A 19047-nucleotide genomic window follows, 5' to 3' on the forward strand; every position below is an offset into this window, starting at 1 on the left:
AGAACGAAAGTAAATTGCAAATTACATTGTTGTTTATTGGAATAATTATTAGCGCCATTTACTTTCATACTTCTTATGTTGCACAGTAAAATATTCGTTGTCGAAGTAATCCAAAACAGGTGTATGTTCGTGGAATGGCCCATATTATTTATGCAGATGACATTGTTGTCTTAATAAGAAAAAACTGAAGTTTGTTAGGAACTTGAAAGGTGAAGAAAGAAAATGCATGTCTACAAACGAAACCAGAACAAAATATTATATTGAAATGTGTGGAGAGATAAAATAGAATAAATTTGTCACACTAAAAACAGGAACAAAGGGATACACAATTCTGGACCTCTGAGGTAAACTACACTATGTCATTTCGAGCAACTGTGTTGCAACAAAGTTTAGAGCACTTAGAATGTTAATAAAGATCTGATATATCCCATAATTGGTTGAAAGTCAATATGACCATATTTTAATGATAATACATTACCAATTTGTATAATCCAACTAATAAAATAAGTGGATTAAAGGAACTTGTTTAAAATAACACCATGTCAACATAGTGTAGTTTACCTCTGAGGTGCAGAATTGAAAATTCCAGTATTTGGCATTTCAATTCAAGTGTTTGGGAGTGACAATAATTGATAAATATAGAAGAAGGAAGAAGAAATATAAAACATACTTCTAAAAGGAAGCATAGCTGAGGAATATCAGAGATTTAACTAACCTCAGCGTTGAAGAGATATTTCATATTGCAAAAGATAGAGAACTGTTTAAAGAAGTGATTGCCAACCTTCGTTAGAAGACAGCACAATAAGAAGAAAAGGAAGCAGAACAATGGTATAAGATTGAAGTCAAAAATGTATGTAGGGCAGCTATAATTCAAATATGTAGGTATATGAAACAGGCATTTGACCAGTGGCTGCGTATGATTGTGACAATTGGACAATAAATAAGAAAGATGAAATGAAAGTAGACATCTAGAAAAGAAAAGTATTGTAAGAAATTTTTAGTGGATTTAGGCACCAGAGTTTTATTTGCTCAGTAAGAAATAAAGGAGATTTCCCAGTGTTTTCTCTATGTACATACTTTGAATAATATTTCATTAGTACCCATTACTCCCCACCAAGAATAAAGTAATATCACAGTATTTTGTTATACTGGGGTAATATTCACAAATATATACTTTTGTGCTGTTATTTGGGTAAGATTGTTAATATTTTATATCAATATTGTTTTGCTTGGTACAAAATCCTTCTAATAATTTAAATTTATCTGACTCATTCATATTGACAAGGGACGATTTTATTGAAAGATAGTTCATTCGGTTACATAAAATCAAATTTAACTTAAGAATATCCATCAGAAAAATCATAGCATGTGATTTGTAAAATTTAAACATCAAATAAATTTAATTTCAAACTTAAATTGTGACTTATTCCCACGGAAATTGTAAATTGCATTTTATATTATGTTCCAATGTCATGGTTTGTTCGTTAGTTCTTTGTTTTGTAGTGTTAAGTCTGATGCATAGGCGTAACCAGGATGATCCTAAGGGGGGGGTTACAACTACCTGAAGGGGGGGGGGGTTACAACTACTGGAAGGTCTCTGAGGGCTATGGTGTTAAGCGTATAGAGCTCAAAGTACATCCCAATGGGGGGGGGGGTTACAACCCCCCTGGTTACGCCTATGGTCTGATGAAGTATATAAACAGAAGAAAGCTGACACCATTATAGGTTTGTTCTAGCAAACAGTCAAACTAGTCAGAAACCACCAGCAAACAGTTGGCCAGTGAGAAAACATAATAGTCACCAGTGCTATCCCCTCTACTCACGCTGGTCCACTATTCGCTGATGGTTTTAAACCGTTTGAAACTGATGCTAGAACAAACCTAATAAAACGGTAGGTACATACTATGAAGCACCAAAGTTTTTCCTTCCTTTCAGTGAGAAATAAAGGGTATCTCCTAGTGTTTTCTCAATGTTCTTTGAATATTTGATTAGTACCCATTACTCCCCAACAAAAATAAAGTAATATCACACTATTTTGTCATTTTTAGTGGGGTAATATCAATATCCACAAATAGCATTGACATTTGGAATTTAAAACAGTTGGACACAGGGTTGCCAGACCGATTTATACAATTCCCCCAACCTGAACTACAAATTCCCCCAAAAATGACATTTTTTTAAAAAAATCCCCCAAAATTCATCTGCCATTTCTTCTTCTTTTTTATGAGCTGTCATCTGTCATTTCTTCTTCTTTTTGGGCTGTCATCTGTCATTTTTTCTTCTTTTTTGGCTGTCAAGTGTCATTGTACCAGTGTAAATTTTAGTAGATTTTATACAATATATTGTAAATCTGCCATTTACATATCACAAAATGATTTTGTGTCATCTTCTGATACAGGACCAATCCATCATACATAGAATAATTAATTATTAATGACCCACACCATTAAAATTCTATTAAACAGATTACCTTTCTTTAAGTTCCGCATCCGATTCCCAAGCAAGTCGGTATTTTCGGGTATACTCCTTTTCTTTAGGCAAATTTTTAGATTAACACGTCTACAAACACTAATTTAAATTAATTATGCGTATTATTGAACACACCAGAAATATAACCTTCTTCAAAGTTAATTCTAGAATAGTAAATAAAGTTAAACTTGAAGATACAATTTTCTGTGTTTCACATAGGTACCATTATGAATATTTAAATACACCATCAAGCGCCCAAAAACCAAATTTTGTTGTGTCGCTATTGAAGAAAACTGTAATGCTTTACAAAATAAGTTAAGTAGTTTGTACTAGATGGCAGAATCGACTGTAAATGAATTTATATTCAAAGATTTTTGTGAATCACAGTTTATAACTTGAAATTCAAAATCGGCCAAGCAATGGAATGTGTGCTTAAAATTATACCCCAAAAAACCCCAATGCGAAAAAATTTTCCTCCAAAAAATCCCCCATTCAGTGCATACCCCCAAAAAATCCCCCAAACAAGAAAAAATACCCCAAATTTGGGGGAAATTCCCCCAATCTGGCAACCCTGGTTGGACAACATCAAGTTTAGGGCAACCAAACATAACCAATTTGTAGTTGACATTTGAGGTAATCTAAAAACACTGACAGTGTTGCCATGTTGTAAAATATTTCTTACTGTAACATCTAAAATTCAAAATTGAATACAACACAATATATAAAAATCGAAAACAAATGTAAAGTGCACTTTACATCAACAATAAATTGAACAAGAAATTGACAAAGTTATTCAAGGTCAAATTTGACTTATACAAAACACCCAATTTTGCCGTGAATAAAAAGAAAATAAAGAAATTTGACAAAATAAAACATATCCAATTGTTCTATTTCATCAAATTCCTTTATTTTCTTTTACAAACCATACATTTTGTACACGTTAAATTTGGCCTTGAATAACTTTGTCAATTTCTTGTTCAATTTATTGTTGATGTAAAGTGGACATTAGATATAAATCAGAAAATATATTAAAAGCATTAAAATTATATAAAAATCAATAGTGGCAATAGTTAATAGAAACACTAAACAATGTGAAGATTTCTAAACTGTAACTAATAAAATATCTAAAATACTAAATAGTAATAAAAAGAAACTAACTTAAACTGTAGACTGTAAACTCTAACTAATAAAATATCTAAAATACTAAATAGTAATAAAAAGAAACTAACTTAAATGAATTAACTATCCTATGAAATAAACATCTAAATTATAAAAAAAAAACATTTTAAACGAGGTCTAAATTCATATGTCTAAATTATAAACAGATATGGCAACACTGTTCACAAAATTCATGCTGTTGCATGGCCGTTGCCCTAAACTTTATGTTGTCCAATAATACTATTAAAGCTATTATAAAAGTATCCGAATTAAAAAAATATTCTTAAAAAGCACAAATAATACAAACAACTAAAAACAATCCACGGCAAGGCAAGGTCGCCAAGATGAAGATGCCAAGATGGCCGAAGCGAGGTCGTTGGTTGGTCGTTTTTAGTCACGTGATGCCCTCTCAAGCGCCATGCACAAAAATATATGCACGGCGAATTTGAAAATGAACGCAAAAGAAATAAATATAAATGCCTCTCTTGGGTTTTGCATAAGTTATAAGTATTTTTTTTATTAACAAAATCGCATTCCAAATTGAATATTCGCGAACAATAATTTTTATTACATTTGTATGTTTATAATCTTGGGAAACTCTTTAAATTTGACATATTATTGCACTGTAGGCCTAAAATGTCACTTAGTTTGTCTGGTATGTTATAAGTAATGTTGTATCTCTTACACGTATGTATTATTTCGCAACTTAAAATATAGGAACATTGGTAGTATGTTCACAGAATGTCTTATGGTAACATTCCAGGAATAATTTAAATAGATGTTCACCGAATGTTCCCTAAATGTCCAGGACATTCAAATATTGATAGAACTTTGGTAGTACATTCCTGGAATGTTGTGTGTTGTTAGGGATCTACAGGAAAATTGTTCCAGGTTAAATTTACTATTCAAACATCACATTTTAAAGTCAAAAATATTTTTTTTTACAAAAATATCGAGGGGTTTGAGCGAAAACCCGATAACTAAAATTAACATTGTTTCGAGATAATCGCGATTAAAGATTTTAGGAAGTTTGAAGAAGTTTTCAAATCATCATAGAAAGTTTGATGACGATTTGATTGAACTTCCTATGACGATTTGAAATCTTCAAACTTCCTAAAATCTTTAATCGCGATTATTTTGAAACAATGTTATTTTTAGTTATCGGGTTTTCGCTCGAACCCCTCGATATATTCAAAATAAAAGCAAAAAAAAAACACGAAAGAAAGCAATTTTGTTTTTAGCCCCATAAATATTTTCCACAGGGATATAGGTATAGGCATTGCTTTAGCGAAAAATAACTTCCATCCTTCCTCTTTAAAATGAAGTTTGGTAAAATTCTCTAAGATTTATAGTTTCCGAAATAGGATTTTTCTAAGTTTGCCGCACACAGCATTTTTGGGCAATTTTCCCCATTATTTCGCAAACATTGTTCTGTAACTATTTCGTGCGCATTTCTACGTATATGCAATAGTAGAAAGAGAAATTAATTACCTTTAAAATAGTCTATTGTATAAGGTTATTTATACAGCTCTTTCTAAGCAAGTTATGCTTTTTCAAATTTCTCATTATGACTTTTTTTCTTGTACGTTTAAGTATATACATTGTGGGATAAAAAAAGCTTATTTTCTTTACTTTAAAATGGTGTATTGCAAAAAATTCTTGGACAATTTTTAAACACGATATCCGTAGGATATCCAAGAGTATCCGTAATTTGAGAAAAATTTTAATTTTTTTTATTTTTTTCAATTAGAAAAATATGATTGCATATTATATCATAATTTTTTTTTTTCATAAAGTTAATAATAAAAAAGTTTTCCATAGGGTTCCAATCTTGTTTAAAAATAGTCCCAGAATTTTTTACGATACACCATTTTAAAGTAAATAAAATAAGCTTTCTTTTTTATTAGACAATAATATACCTACCAATTATATACCTACATATACAATAAAAAAAGTTATAATGAGAAATTTAAAAATAATCGTAAAATATATCAAAAATCATTAAGAGTATAAAACTTTTTAAAGGTAATTGACCTTTTTTCCTAATAAATGTAACTTTGCATATACCTAAAGCTACGTAGAAAAAAGTTACAGAACAATGTTTGAGAAGTAACAAGGAAAATGGGCCAAAATCGCTGTGAGTGGCAAACTTTGAAAAATCATATTTTGGAAATCATAGAGACTTCTACTAAACAAGGGCGGATCCAGGGAGGGGGCCATGGGGGCCATGGCCCCCTCCGAGAATTTAAAAAAATATAAATTTAAATATTTGCAGTTCAAATGTTTTTAATTTCAAACACATATGTACAAAACAGGGGATAAATATGTTTTCTGAACTATAGTTGATTTTTTAACCAAGAGGAGCAAACTAAAAAGACAGATTCACACCCAAGAAAGCTACTAGAAAAGTCACCAAATTCATCTTCTTTTTTTGTTGAGCATATCAGCTTTCGTTGATAATCCATACATATTATATTATACTGACACATCGCTAAAGAGTTCTAAAAACAACTGTTTTTTATATAAAAGTAGACTAAAAATCTAAAAATTAAAGGAATAATGCAGAAAACACAAAAAATCACCGATATACTTAATTAACCTATAAAATGACAGAAGTGCCAAAATTTGATAAATGTCATTAGTGTCAAAATTTAATAACAGTGGAGTAAACTTGCCTGCGGTTGGACCAATTAGAAACAAGCATTACGGCGCGGTAAATTTGAATCACTTCTCTTGGTTAAAAAACAAAAAATAGAATTGAAAAAGGCAGTAACGGAAGCTTCAAAAATGACATAGGATGTTTTATAAATCAAAATGTTGATAATTTTACAAACTGCCAATCGTTATAACGACCTTGACAGCCGCCAAAGTCGCATCAATTTCCATATTCTATACACACCAATAATAAAAAAGAAATGAAGCGTTACTTGGGTCATCAGCACTTAGAACAATGGAGTTGGTTGGTATTTTTGCACAGTCAGAAGGAATTGTTTTACAAGTATTGCGTTTTATTTTTCTAATGGAAAATATAGTCACAATAAAGGGATGACAGCTCAAAGCCTTGTCACGAAACCTTTAACATCTTTCGCCAAACTCATGAGAAAAGACGGAGCCACACAAACCCATGAAAAAACATCATACCACAAGGAGTGCGTTTAGGTTGTGCTGAATTTTCTACAAAGTTATCGCAAATCGCATTCCCCAAAAGTTAGTCATTAACTAGATAGACTCTCAGAGGTCTAAACAGATACAAAAAAATAAAGAAAGATTACGACCAATAGTAGGGTCTATCTATAGCGTTCTTAGGTCGACAAAATATTCCTCTAAGAGACCACCGTGATGATGGCCTTCTGCTTCTGGACGAAGATGCTGGACATAGCAATGAGGGGAACTGTTAAGGTTCAAAATAGCATCAGGAGATAAGTCTCTTAAATAACACCTATTCACAGCATCTTCCTGAGCAACATACATACATTATTAGCACCAGTCAAAATCAATTAATAACATGTTGTGGTGAAGAAATAATTGAACAAATAATGAGTCACGTTCAAAATACAAATTATTACTCTGTCATGTTTGACGAAACAACCGAAGTATCCCACGAGGAACAGCTTTTTGTAAATATGAGATACATAGACAATAACAACATTCGTGAATAATTTGTCAAATTCATTGACGTTTACGAGAACCTAAAAATAATTAGTGAAAATCAAGAAAGAGGGAAAGAACAAGGCCTAACAGGAGAAGCATTGGGAAAATAGTATTAAACTTGTTGAAAGAACTGTACTTGGATCCGAAGAAATGTGTAGGAATCGGTACTACGGCAGGAATGGTAAGTTTTAAGGCACTTCTCACACATGGTAAAAGTATGTGAAAAGTGCCTTAAAACTTAAAACTCATCATTGTAACCTTAATTTTTAAAAATTATCCCCGGTACCTCTGCTCCCCGCCCCAAAAAAAGTTCATGGCCCCTCCCGAAAATCGGTCCTGGATCCGCCCTTGCTACTAAACGTCATTTTAAAGAGTAAGGATGGAAGTTTTTTTTCTTGCTTTTCTTTTGAATATATTTTTGTAAAAAATAATATTTTTAACTTTAAAATGTAATGTTTCAATAGTAAATTTAACCTGGAACAATTTTCCTGCAGATGTGTTTGTACCAAAAGTGCATAGAACTCACCCTAATTCGTCCTGTGCCTAGGGATTAATACACCCCTTTCTCAAAAATTCACCCCTTTAAATGGTGCACTCCGCGGGTTTTTCATATTTAAAAGTCCATTGACTATATGAAACAATAAAACCCCGTTAACGTTGTAGTTCCTTTCTAAAATACATAATCAATATATTTATCGAATATTGAATATCGAATCTACCAAGAACATGAAATTGTTATGTGAGAACCATTTAGGCTTGAGTTAAATGGAGAATAATCTTTTAAAACAAACACACACAACATTTAGTTACACTAGATTTGCTCCTGGTTGAAAATGTAGGTACTGCCACAGCTTACCAAATATTCTTTCTATAACAATTCTTGAGGCAATTTGTGATTGATTATACAGCATTTCAACTACTGTCTGACTGAAGATTCTGCAATGGTGTCATTTGATATACCTACCCATAATATGCAAAAGTATTTAAAAACTTCTAAACCTAAAATAGCACTTCCATATTGTATGATGGTTATGTTGTTCTTTAACTGTCAAAATAATTAAATTCAACGTTTTATTCTTTTCAATGATCTTATATTTTCTTAATACTGTAGCGGAAGAGAAATCTTGGCCGATCCCCGTATAACAGTAAACACCTCGAGAATGACGTAATCGGATGTGCTAGGCCTCGCCGGAGAATTCTGGAAGGTACGTCACGTAGGCGGAACAAGCCGATAGCTCGAGATGGGAGTCGATTGTTCCAGAATAACAACTGGGTATAAATACGGGCATATTTTGTAAATAAGTTTAGTGTATAAGATAAATTCGTCTGTAACTTATATAAATAAAGTCGTATATAAATTACGAACCGCTAGTTTTATTGTAATTAGAAGTAATTACACTAATCACGCTACAGTTGGTGTCGGTGTTCGGTAAACTTAGTGCGATATAAATAAGTGAATTACAGAGAGACTTTAAAAGACTTTTGAACTTTATTCGTCGGGAATAACCGGAGTGCGTTAATTGTTCGGTATTCGGAAAGACTTTTGGACTTTATTCGTCGGGAATAGTTAAAGTGCGTTGATTGTTCGGTATTCGGAAAGACTTTTAAAAGACATTTTGGAAAGTACGTGTGTGCCGACCAAAGATGTTGCTACGAGAACTTACAGTAAAACAGCTCCGTGAACAGCTAGAGGAACGGGATCTGGACAGCAGTGGGCTCAAGATAGTCCTACAAGCACGACTCGAGGAAGTCCTAACGAAGAACGGAGATGATCCAGAGACGTTCCACTTCCAGTCAGCAGAACAAGCAATCTTATCGAAATTAAAAACTGTTTCTGAAACGATTGATGATACTTCTAAGATAAGCAACGAGAAATTTGAAAGTGTTTCTCAAAAGATCGATGAAACTTCTAGACAGAACAACGAGAAATTTGAAAGTGTTTCTCAAAAGATCGATGAAACTTCTAGAAAAAGCGACGAGAAACTTGAAGAAGTTAGTAAAAAAAACAATGAGAAATTCGAAACCATTTCTCAAAAGATCGATGAAACTTCTAGAAAAAGCGATGAGAAATTTGAAAGTGTTTCTCAAGTAATAAAAGACGTTTGTAGACAGACCGACGAGAAATTTGAAGAAGTTTCCAGAACATTCGATAAGATACAGAAAAATGTAGACGACAATAAAGAAATGCTAGAAGAGAAGATCAAACAACTAGAGAGCATGATAACTGATACAAAAGTACAACCATCAGTTAATGCAGTAGCTTTAGATCTTGTAGTGAAGGATAAAACACCGAGAGACGAAACATCGCATCATATGAGATTTAAATTACCACAATTCGATGGGAAGTCCTCTTGGTCCATATACCTTAGACAATTCGAAGCTATTGCGACCTCCAACCATTGGACCGAACAAGAAAAGGCTGTTTCCTTGACTGCTGCTTTGCGAGGTGATGCTGCAGATATATTAAGATCAATTCCTAAGGGTCAAGAAAAATGTTACCAGACCTTGTTCACTCGTCTAGAAAAACGCTATGGAGATGCCCATCTACAACAAGTATACAAAGCACAACTGAGAAATAGAAGTCAACGAGCAAGTGAGAATCTGCAAGAATTTGAAGCAGATGTGGCTCGTGTGGTGCGGTTGGCTTATCCGGAGGTGCCAGACAGCGTTTTAGAAGAAATTGCGGTAGATACCTTTGTCAATGGGCTGAAAGATAGTGAACTACAGAAAGCTTTACGACTAGCAAGACCGAAAGTTTTAGATGAAGCACTTGCTATTGCATTGGAACACGAAACGGCTAGTCAAACTTCACGAAGCCATAGAGTAAGAACCATTGAAGAAAGTGACGAACACAACGATGAACGTCTGGAGGAAATGATACGGAGAGTATTGAGTAATCAGATGCCAAAGAGACGCGAGCCTAGATGTTGGAATTGCGGAGACGTAGGCCACATTCGACGTAATTGTAAGAAGATCGTACAGCCGTCGGAAAACTAGAGCGGGTCGACACCAAGGGGCAACTGCCGACCACGAGAACTAAAGCCCCCATAGTAACTGTCAACCTTACGTCCTCCGGTGGAATCCACAACTTATACATCGAAGGTCGTATCAATAATAGATGTAGATCATTTTTGGTGGATACAGGTGCAACGAGAACTATCGCACGTCCAGATGTAGTACGAGACCATAATAAATTATCACCTGCAACAGTAAAGCTTAGAACAGCAACTGGTGAGCTAATTAATACATATGGCGAGGCTAATATGTCAGTATCCATTGGCCAGACCACAGTTGAACATCAAGTATTAATTGCCGAGATCTCCGACGAGTTCATATTGGGGATGGACGTACTACGAAAAGTGGGGGCAATATTGGATGTTCAAAATGGAGTTCTCAGGATCAACGGTGAAGAGTTGCCCTTTCACGACGACAAAGAAGATGTCATCCGCTTACTAACTACATGCGACGTAACCATACCCGGTAATAGTGAGAAAATTCTGATGACCATGCTTGATGGACACTGCCGAGAGGGAAGTTTAAGGATGGTCGAAGATGTAGAAAATGTCGAGTTCCTAACGGCGAAAACTTTGGTAAAAGTTCGAGATGTCATCCCTGTAAGAGTTATGAATTTAAGGGAAACTGCTATTAAGTTAAGTAGAGGAGCTTTGATCGGACAGTGTGTTCCCGTGGCTTCAATTTGCTCTATGAATACCAATAAGAAATCATCAAAGTCAAAGTATCCAAAAGACCTTGTCGAGATGATCATTGAAAGATGCCAAGATCTTGACTATGAACGAACGGAAAAAGTAAGGTCTATGCTGATAGAGTATCAAGATGTTTTTGCTATTGATAAGAAGGATAAGGGCAAAACAAGCATAGTAACGCATAAAATAAATACCGGAGACGCTCAGAAAATCAGACAACGGCCTAGACGACTTCCATTTGCGAAAAGAGATGAGGCCGAAGAGATTATCAAGGATATGGACAAACAAGGAGTAATTGAACCATCGAACAGTCCATGGACATCACCAGTAGTTCTGGTAAAGAAGAAAGATGGTTCAACGCGTTTTTGTATCGACTACCGCCAGCTCAATGCGGTAACAAAAAAATATAGTTATCCTTTGCCCAGAATAGACGATACATTGGATACTCTCTCCGGTTCTCGTTGGTTTTCCACACTCGATTTAAAAAGTGGATATTGGCAAGTAGACATGGAGCCAGCCGATCGGGAGAAAACCGCATTTTCGATCGGATCAGGGCTTTGGCAGTTCACGGCTATGCCGTTTGGTTTATGTAATGCCCCTGCCACATTTGAAAGATTAATGGAGGCCGTTTTAAGAGGTCTAACATGGAAAACATGCCTGGTTTACTTGGATGATGTAATTGTGGTTGGAAGGTCCTTTGATGAACATGCCAAGAATCTAATAGACGTCTTTCAACGATTGAGGGCAGCGAACTTGAAGTTAAGTCCGAAGAAATGTCACATGTTTCGACGAGAAGTTAAGTACTTAGGACATATTGTATCGAGTAATGGTGTAACAGCTGATCCTGAAAAGATTGATGCAATTAAAGATTGGCCAGTACCAAAAGATAAACATGAAATTAGAAGTTTCCTTGGCCTATGTACATATTACCGACGATTTGTCAAAGGATTTGCCAATATCTCCAAGCCCCTAACAAAGTTGACGGAGGAGGGCAAAGAATATACATGGAGTGAAGAGTGCCAAAAAGCTTTCGAACAACTACAAATGGCTCTGATCAGTGCACCGATATTAAGCTACCCGGGACAGGCAGGAAAATTTATTTTGGATACCGATGCTAGCAACAGTGCTATAGGAGCTGTTCTCTCCCAAATCCAGGACGGACAGGAAAAAGTCATCGCTTATTTCAGCAAAGTCCTGTCGAAACCGGAAAGAAACTATTGCGTTACCAGAAGAGAACTGCTGGGTGTAGTGAAGGCTTGCGAACATTTCCATAAATACTTGTATGGCAGAAAGTTCCTTCTTCGCACCGATCACGCTACTCTAAAATGGCTCATACAATTCCGTAATCCAGAGGGCCAGATGGCAAGATGGTTAGAACGATTACAAGAATATGATTACGAGATAGAACACAGGGCCGGAAGAGTTCACTCAAATGCTGATGCCCTTTCGAGACGACCATGTATGTGCATGTAGTCCAGAAGTCAAGGCCTACTGGAGCCAATGGAATTGCCTGGTACTAAAAGATGATCTTCTGTACAGAACCTTTGAGAACGATGATGGTACAGAATCTAAGCTTCAGTTAATTGTACCTAAAAGTAAAGTGTCAGAAGTATTGCGTCAGTTGCATGACGGTACATCAGGTGGACACTTTGGTATTACGAAGACTCTGCAAAAGGTTCGAGAACGGTTCTATTGGGTGAACTGTAAAGATGATGTAAGAAGATGGTGCCGAAAATGTGAACTGTGTGCATCCGGTAATGGTCCGGTTGGTAAAAAGAGAGCACCCATGAGCAGTACAATGTTGGAAGTCCTATGGAAAGAGTAGCTATCGACATTGCAGGTCCATTTCCAGAAACCGATGCTGGAAATAAATACATCCTGGTAGCCATGGATTATTTTACAAAATGGACTGAGGCCTATGCATTACCAAATCAAGAAGCTGCTACCGTTGCAGAGGTACTTGTTAAAGAATTCTTTAGCCGATTTGGTGTTCCCTTGGAGATCCACTCCGACCAAGGGCGAAACTTTGAGTCAGCTCTTTTCCAAAACGTTTGTAAACTGATTGGTGCCAATAAGACCAGAACAACACCCCTGCATCCTCAATCAGATGGGATGGTCGAGAGGATGAACCGAACGATGGGTAAACACTTGTCCAAAGTTGTATCTGAACATCAGCGAGATTGGGACCAACACATTCATTTATTCCTGATGGCCTACCGCTCGGCCGTAAATGAAACTACAGGTCAAACACCAACCTGCCTGATGTTGGGTCGTGAAGTTCGGTTGCCCTGCGACCTAGAGTTTGGCTGCGGACCTTCCGAGGAACATGTTGCAGGCGAAGACTACGTTGACCGCCTGAAATTACGAATGAACAACATTCATGAACTTGCCCGACAACACATCCAGATAGCCAGTGACAGAATGAAAGATCAATATGATTCTCGATGCAAGAATGAAAGCTTCGAAGTAGGTGATCTTGTCTGGCTTTATAATCCGCAACGTCGTCGAGGCTTATGTCCTAAACTGCAAAGACAATGGGAAGGTCCATATGAAGTTAAGAAGACAATAAATGACGTAATATATAGAATTAAGAAGTTGCCAAACGGTAAACCAAAAGTTATTCACATAAATCGTCTTGCACCATATGCTGGCTCAAATGAAACAGAAGAAGCACGAGTCCTCCAACAGGAGATGAAAGATGTCGCACAGCCAAGTTTTAATCAATTTATGTCAAATTACGCAGCGAGAAAGAGTGCTAGATTCGGCGTGACCACAGAAGTTCAGCAAGATCTGTTTGGTGTTCCAGAAAACGTCTCTCTGGCCCACTGTGTTGCCCAAGACCTCGAGATGACTAAAGGAATATCGTCCGTATTCAATAGAAAGTTCGGCCGCCTGGACGAGTTAAGAAATCAGCAGCCTAAAATTGGAAGAGTACTGCGATTGGAAGATGGTCCTCGATCTTTGCTGTATATGGTGACCAGAAAGTCTTATACGGACACGCCAAGCTACGAGAACATATGGCGTGCTCTAACTAATTTGAAGAAAATCGTGTGTAATTATAACATCAAAAATTTGGCTTTACCAAAAATAGGCCATGCAGTAGAAAATCTGGATTGGAAGATTGTGAGAAGCATGCTTGAAGTGGTCTTCAGAGGAACTGGTGTACAAATCACTGTGTGTTGCATGAACCCGAAGATGTCGTACCCTTCAAAGACAGTAGACTGTTATTTCTTCTTGAAGGGTGTATGCAGAGCTGGAGAGTCGTGTAGATTCCGCCATCCTGGGCCTTCATTTAGAGTTGCTGATCGAGACGCTCAGATCTTAAGAGGGGAGCAGTGTAGCGGAAGAGAAATCTTGGCCGATCCCCGTATAACAGTAAACACCTCGAGAATGACGTAATCGGATGTGCTAGGCCTCGCCGGAGAATTCTGGAAGGTACGTCACGTAGGCGGAACAAGCCGATAGCTCGAGATGGGAGTCGATTGTTCCAGAATAACAACTGGGTATAAATACGGGCATATTTTGTAAATAAGTTTAGTGTATAAGATAAATTCGTCTGTAACTTATATAAATAAAGTCGTATATAAATTACGAACCGCTAGTTTTATTGTAATTAGAAGTAATTACACTAATCACGCTACAATACCCTTTTACAGGTACAGGTAAAACGGGTAAAACAAAATAAAATTTTATTTTTATAGGTTATTTTTATATTTACATTACAAAAATATTATGTCATTTGTCAAAATAAAAGATTCCTTGCAAGGAGCTAGCATTTTGAATTTCCCGGCGATGTCAATGTGTAAACAACATGACAACGTTGTAAATATTTTGACGCATGGGCAAAGTAGGGAGCCGCACTGTATCTTTAGCAATCTTTAGAATGCTTTAGACGAGAAGCTAATTCGCACACGTGCGTCTCGTGCTCGTGCAAACATCGATTTTGGCTGCCGGCCGTCGCCATTGACGTCTGTCATTGTCACTTTCATTTTGCTTTTATATTTATATTTTGAATGTTTTGAAATGACAGACTTGACTACTTATACTTCCAAAATAAACCTATGTAAAATAATTAGATTAGAGATAATAAAAAAGGATCTAAATGAGAATAAGTAGATTGAATCATCTATAAATATAGTGAAATGTGCTAACATTTACATTGTACGTATTATACAGGGTGTCCGGAAAAGATTGGTTATAAATTATACCACAGATTCAGGGGTCAAAAATACAAGAATCTACAGGTCGAGCAAGTCTCGTAAATTTCACGATTGCGAGCCACGCTTCACGCAACCGTGTTTGCGTACTTGTGTTTCAAGTTGCGTGGTCGTACGGAGTTATATTTACCAAATTTAAATATAATCGTTTTCAAAATTAAATCAATATGTCAATATGGCTACTGGGTGTAAAAGATAAATCTTATTCTATCTGTTCTTAATGAGTTTTAGATAATTTTAGTTGTATTTCTTTGTAATTTTGTGTTGTACAAAGATTAATTTAACATTTTCTCTGGAAGTATTAATTTAGAAAGATAATATGCTTCATTGGTGTTGTGTTTTGAAGTGTGAAATGTGATAAAGTCAAGATAAAGTTCACTTTTAAACTGAACTAAATAAGGTATCTGAGAGACAACAATGGTTAAATGCAATACAATGTACAGGTTTTACTAGCGAAATGAAAATTTTCCTGTCCTGTCTGCTGTAATCATTTTATATCTGGTAAGTTACAATTACAACAGTAACGATTTTTGAAGATGTTAACATTTTAATCTTATAGGAAAACCAGCCGACTTAATAGATAATAACAATCTCCAGATTGGGTTCCTTCAATAAATATGGTCTATAAACACAATGAAATAAGTTCCCCAAAATCTAAAATGGAGTGGTATCAAAGGAGAATTAAAGGGAAAAATATTCATATTGAAATTATTTATAAGGCACTGGACTGTCTTAAATTCTACAATAATACTAGGTGGGTAAATGATTTTAGACATTTTTCATTAAGAGTAGATTAAGATTAAGTAGATTTTCATTCAGTAGATTTAAGACTTGTTTACACGGGTAGAGTAATGATGCAAGTACTTGATAGAGTAGAGTAACTCTACCTGTAAAAATGCTCAGCACAGTAGAATAGCTGGTAGAGTGTATAGTTGGAGTTAAAGTAGAGTGACTAGCAACCTATGGCAAAGTAACTACTCTATGACCACCACTACTGCCAAAATGTCTACTCGGCTGCACACTCTACCCATGGAACACGCTCAATTATGGCAGAATAGAGTAGGTAGGAGAGTACATGGGGGCGCTGTCATTCTGGCTGGAATTGTGTTTTGTGTAAATAGTGAAAATGAAGTTCACCGAAGATGAAACTTTAAAACTTGTAGAGCTATAATACGGCGAATACCAGTGTTTATGGAATTTAGGTAGTGTATACTACAGAAATAAAAGTTTGCAGCAAGCTGCGGAGGATGAAATCGTCGAAAGAATGGCAAAGGGGGCTTTGGAGTAAACAAGCTTAAGCAAAAAATTAAGAATTTAAGGTGCACTTATAATCAAGAGTGTTTAAAAATACAAAAATCGGTTTCACTATACTAGCATCAGTACTATACTTGTACTCTCCTCACGTGAATGGTATCAAGCCATTTTTGGTAGAGTACTACCACTACTCTACTCTCCTCAAAACTCTACCCATGTAAACAAGTCTTTAGAAACAGTGGAAAATGAGGTAGCTAGTAGAGTAGTAGTAGAGTAAAATATACTGGTTTAGCAAATTGCAATGTTTTAAGGTAATACAGTAGCGATAAACAGGTAGCCTAAACGTGTTCCAAGATTGTCACTGTAATTTTGAATATTTTTTCGAGGCATTTGGCACACGTATTCGTAAAATAATAAAGAATGGCGGTACAGAGCCCAATTTGAAAAATATATTAATATGTGGAAATTACTCTGTAATTATACAATATTTAAAAAATGAGCCTGTACCGCCATTAAGAAGAACAAAAAAATACACTTTCTTCAAATAAACTTTTTTATCCGATGCCTAGATTTTGTGTAATTTTGGAACTACTAATGAAATAAAAAATTTTAGTAGTTCCAAAATAACACAAAATCGGATAAAAAAGTTGTATTTGAAAAAAGTGTATTTTTTTGTTCTTCTTAATGGCGGTACAAGCTCGTTTTTTTTATATTGTATTTAATTACAGAGTAATTTCCACATATTAATATATTTTTCAAATTGGGCTCTGTACCGCCATTCTTTATTATATTACGAATATGTGTGCCAAATATCTTGAAAAAATATTCAAAATTACAGCCGCAATCTTGGAACACATTTTCGCTACCTGTTGATCTATACTGTTTCCTCTTAAGATAGTTTTAATAGTTATTTATGATATAAGTATTAAATTTTAAGACGCGCATGTGAAAGTTAACTTGAAAAAATAATTTTATTAATGTTTTGACTTCCACATCAGATGTCATTGTCAAAATACAAAATATTCATTATTATTAGGTTTGTTCTAGCAAACGGTCAAACTAGTCAAAAACCATCAGCAAACAGTTGGTCAGTAAAAGAACATAATACAGTCACCAGTGCGATCCCCTCTACTCGCGCTGGTCCACTATTCGCTGATGGTTTCAAACTGATGCTAGAACAAACCTATTATTATTATACATATCATTATCTGTAAATAATATTTCTTCTGATTGTTAATTGTAAAGGATAGAAAAATTACCATTTATTTTATTTTTTTTAGAATCAGCTGAGAGAAGTGGTCTACAAAAAAACCAGGAAGGAAACGGAATATGTGGCTACGAAAGGCAAAAGAAAGGTTTACAAAGCAAATGTGACACATTTTTTTGAAATATTTAGGAATATCAGTAAATTGCATTAAAAAAATGTATGAAAAGATTTTGTTCAATAAAAATGTTTATATTTATCAAGGATGTATTATTTGGTATGGCCACATATCGTCAGTGATGTAATAATACATCCTATCTGTTTTTTCATGAGTTTTGTAAGAGAGACTAAAAACTTGTCTTAGGGTCACCTCCTGTTTTCATATGATATTTTTTGACTTGTTTTGTAGTAAATTAAACTATCTATGAACTACAAAACAAGTCAAAACTTACATATGAACACAGGAGGTGACCTTAAAACATGTTTTTCCATCTCTCATACAAAACTCATGAAAAAACAGATAGGAGGTATTGTCACATCAGCAAGGATGTAGAGTGATGAGTGCCCTAATAACCGGCAAAATATTTAGTTGTGAGATAAAAAGAAATGAAACTAGTCGAGCTGGGAAATTTAGCGAAATTAACCTTTAAATTTACGTTATATTGATCCCACCTTTACACATATCGGAGGAGTATGTCAACTAAAACTGTCACTGTGACAGTGGTAGTTTCCAAACTCGTCTGATACGTCTGAAGGTGGTACACAATCAATACAATCTAAATGTATAAGTTAATATCGCTAAATTTCCCAGCTCGACTAGTTTCATGTCTTTTTATCTCACTACTTAATACATCTTTTGTGCTATTTTGCCGGTTATTAGAGCGCTCATCACTGTATTTCTGGTATATCCAGGGAATGTCTACAAAATATATTTTGAATGTCCAGAGAACATTCGTGGACATTCATGGAATGTTCCAATAAGACATTCAGGTAATGTTTAAACACTCAGGTAATGTTTGCTGACACAGGATTTTCCTGGGATGTTCTCAGGGAACATGTTTTCGGGGATATTCCAGGAATTTTTCAATGTCTGTGTACCTTCTATGGACCTATATGGAATATTTTGGTGTTATTACCGCCGCACTCCACTTGCGATTTGTAATCAGGAAGATTGAACACATTGTTTCAAATACAAGTCAATCCATTTGTGACTAAATAATCATGGATTGACTTCTATTTGAAAGAATGTGTTCAATCTTCACAACTACAAATCGCAAGTGGAGTCCGGCGCTTAGGGCTACTTCCTCTTCGGTATTATGTATTATACTACAGAAATCAGGAACTTTCCTTCTAAATATATGTATGCATCTTGGCCATCAAACATATTCTT

This window comes from Diabrotica virgifera, chromosome 5, assembly GCF_917563875.1.
Source record: "Diabrotica virgifera virgifera chromosome 5, PGI_DIABVI_V3a".
Taxonomy (NCBI): domain Eukaryota; kingdom Metazoa; phylum Arthropoda; class Insecta; order Coleoptera; family Chrysomelidae; genus Diabrotica; species Diabrotica virgifera.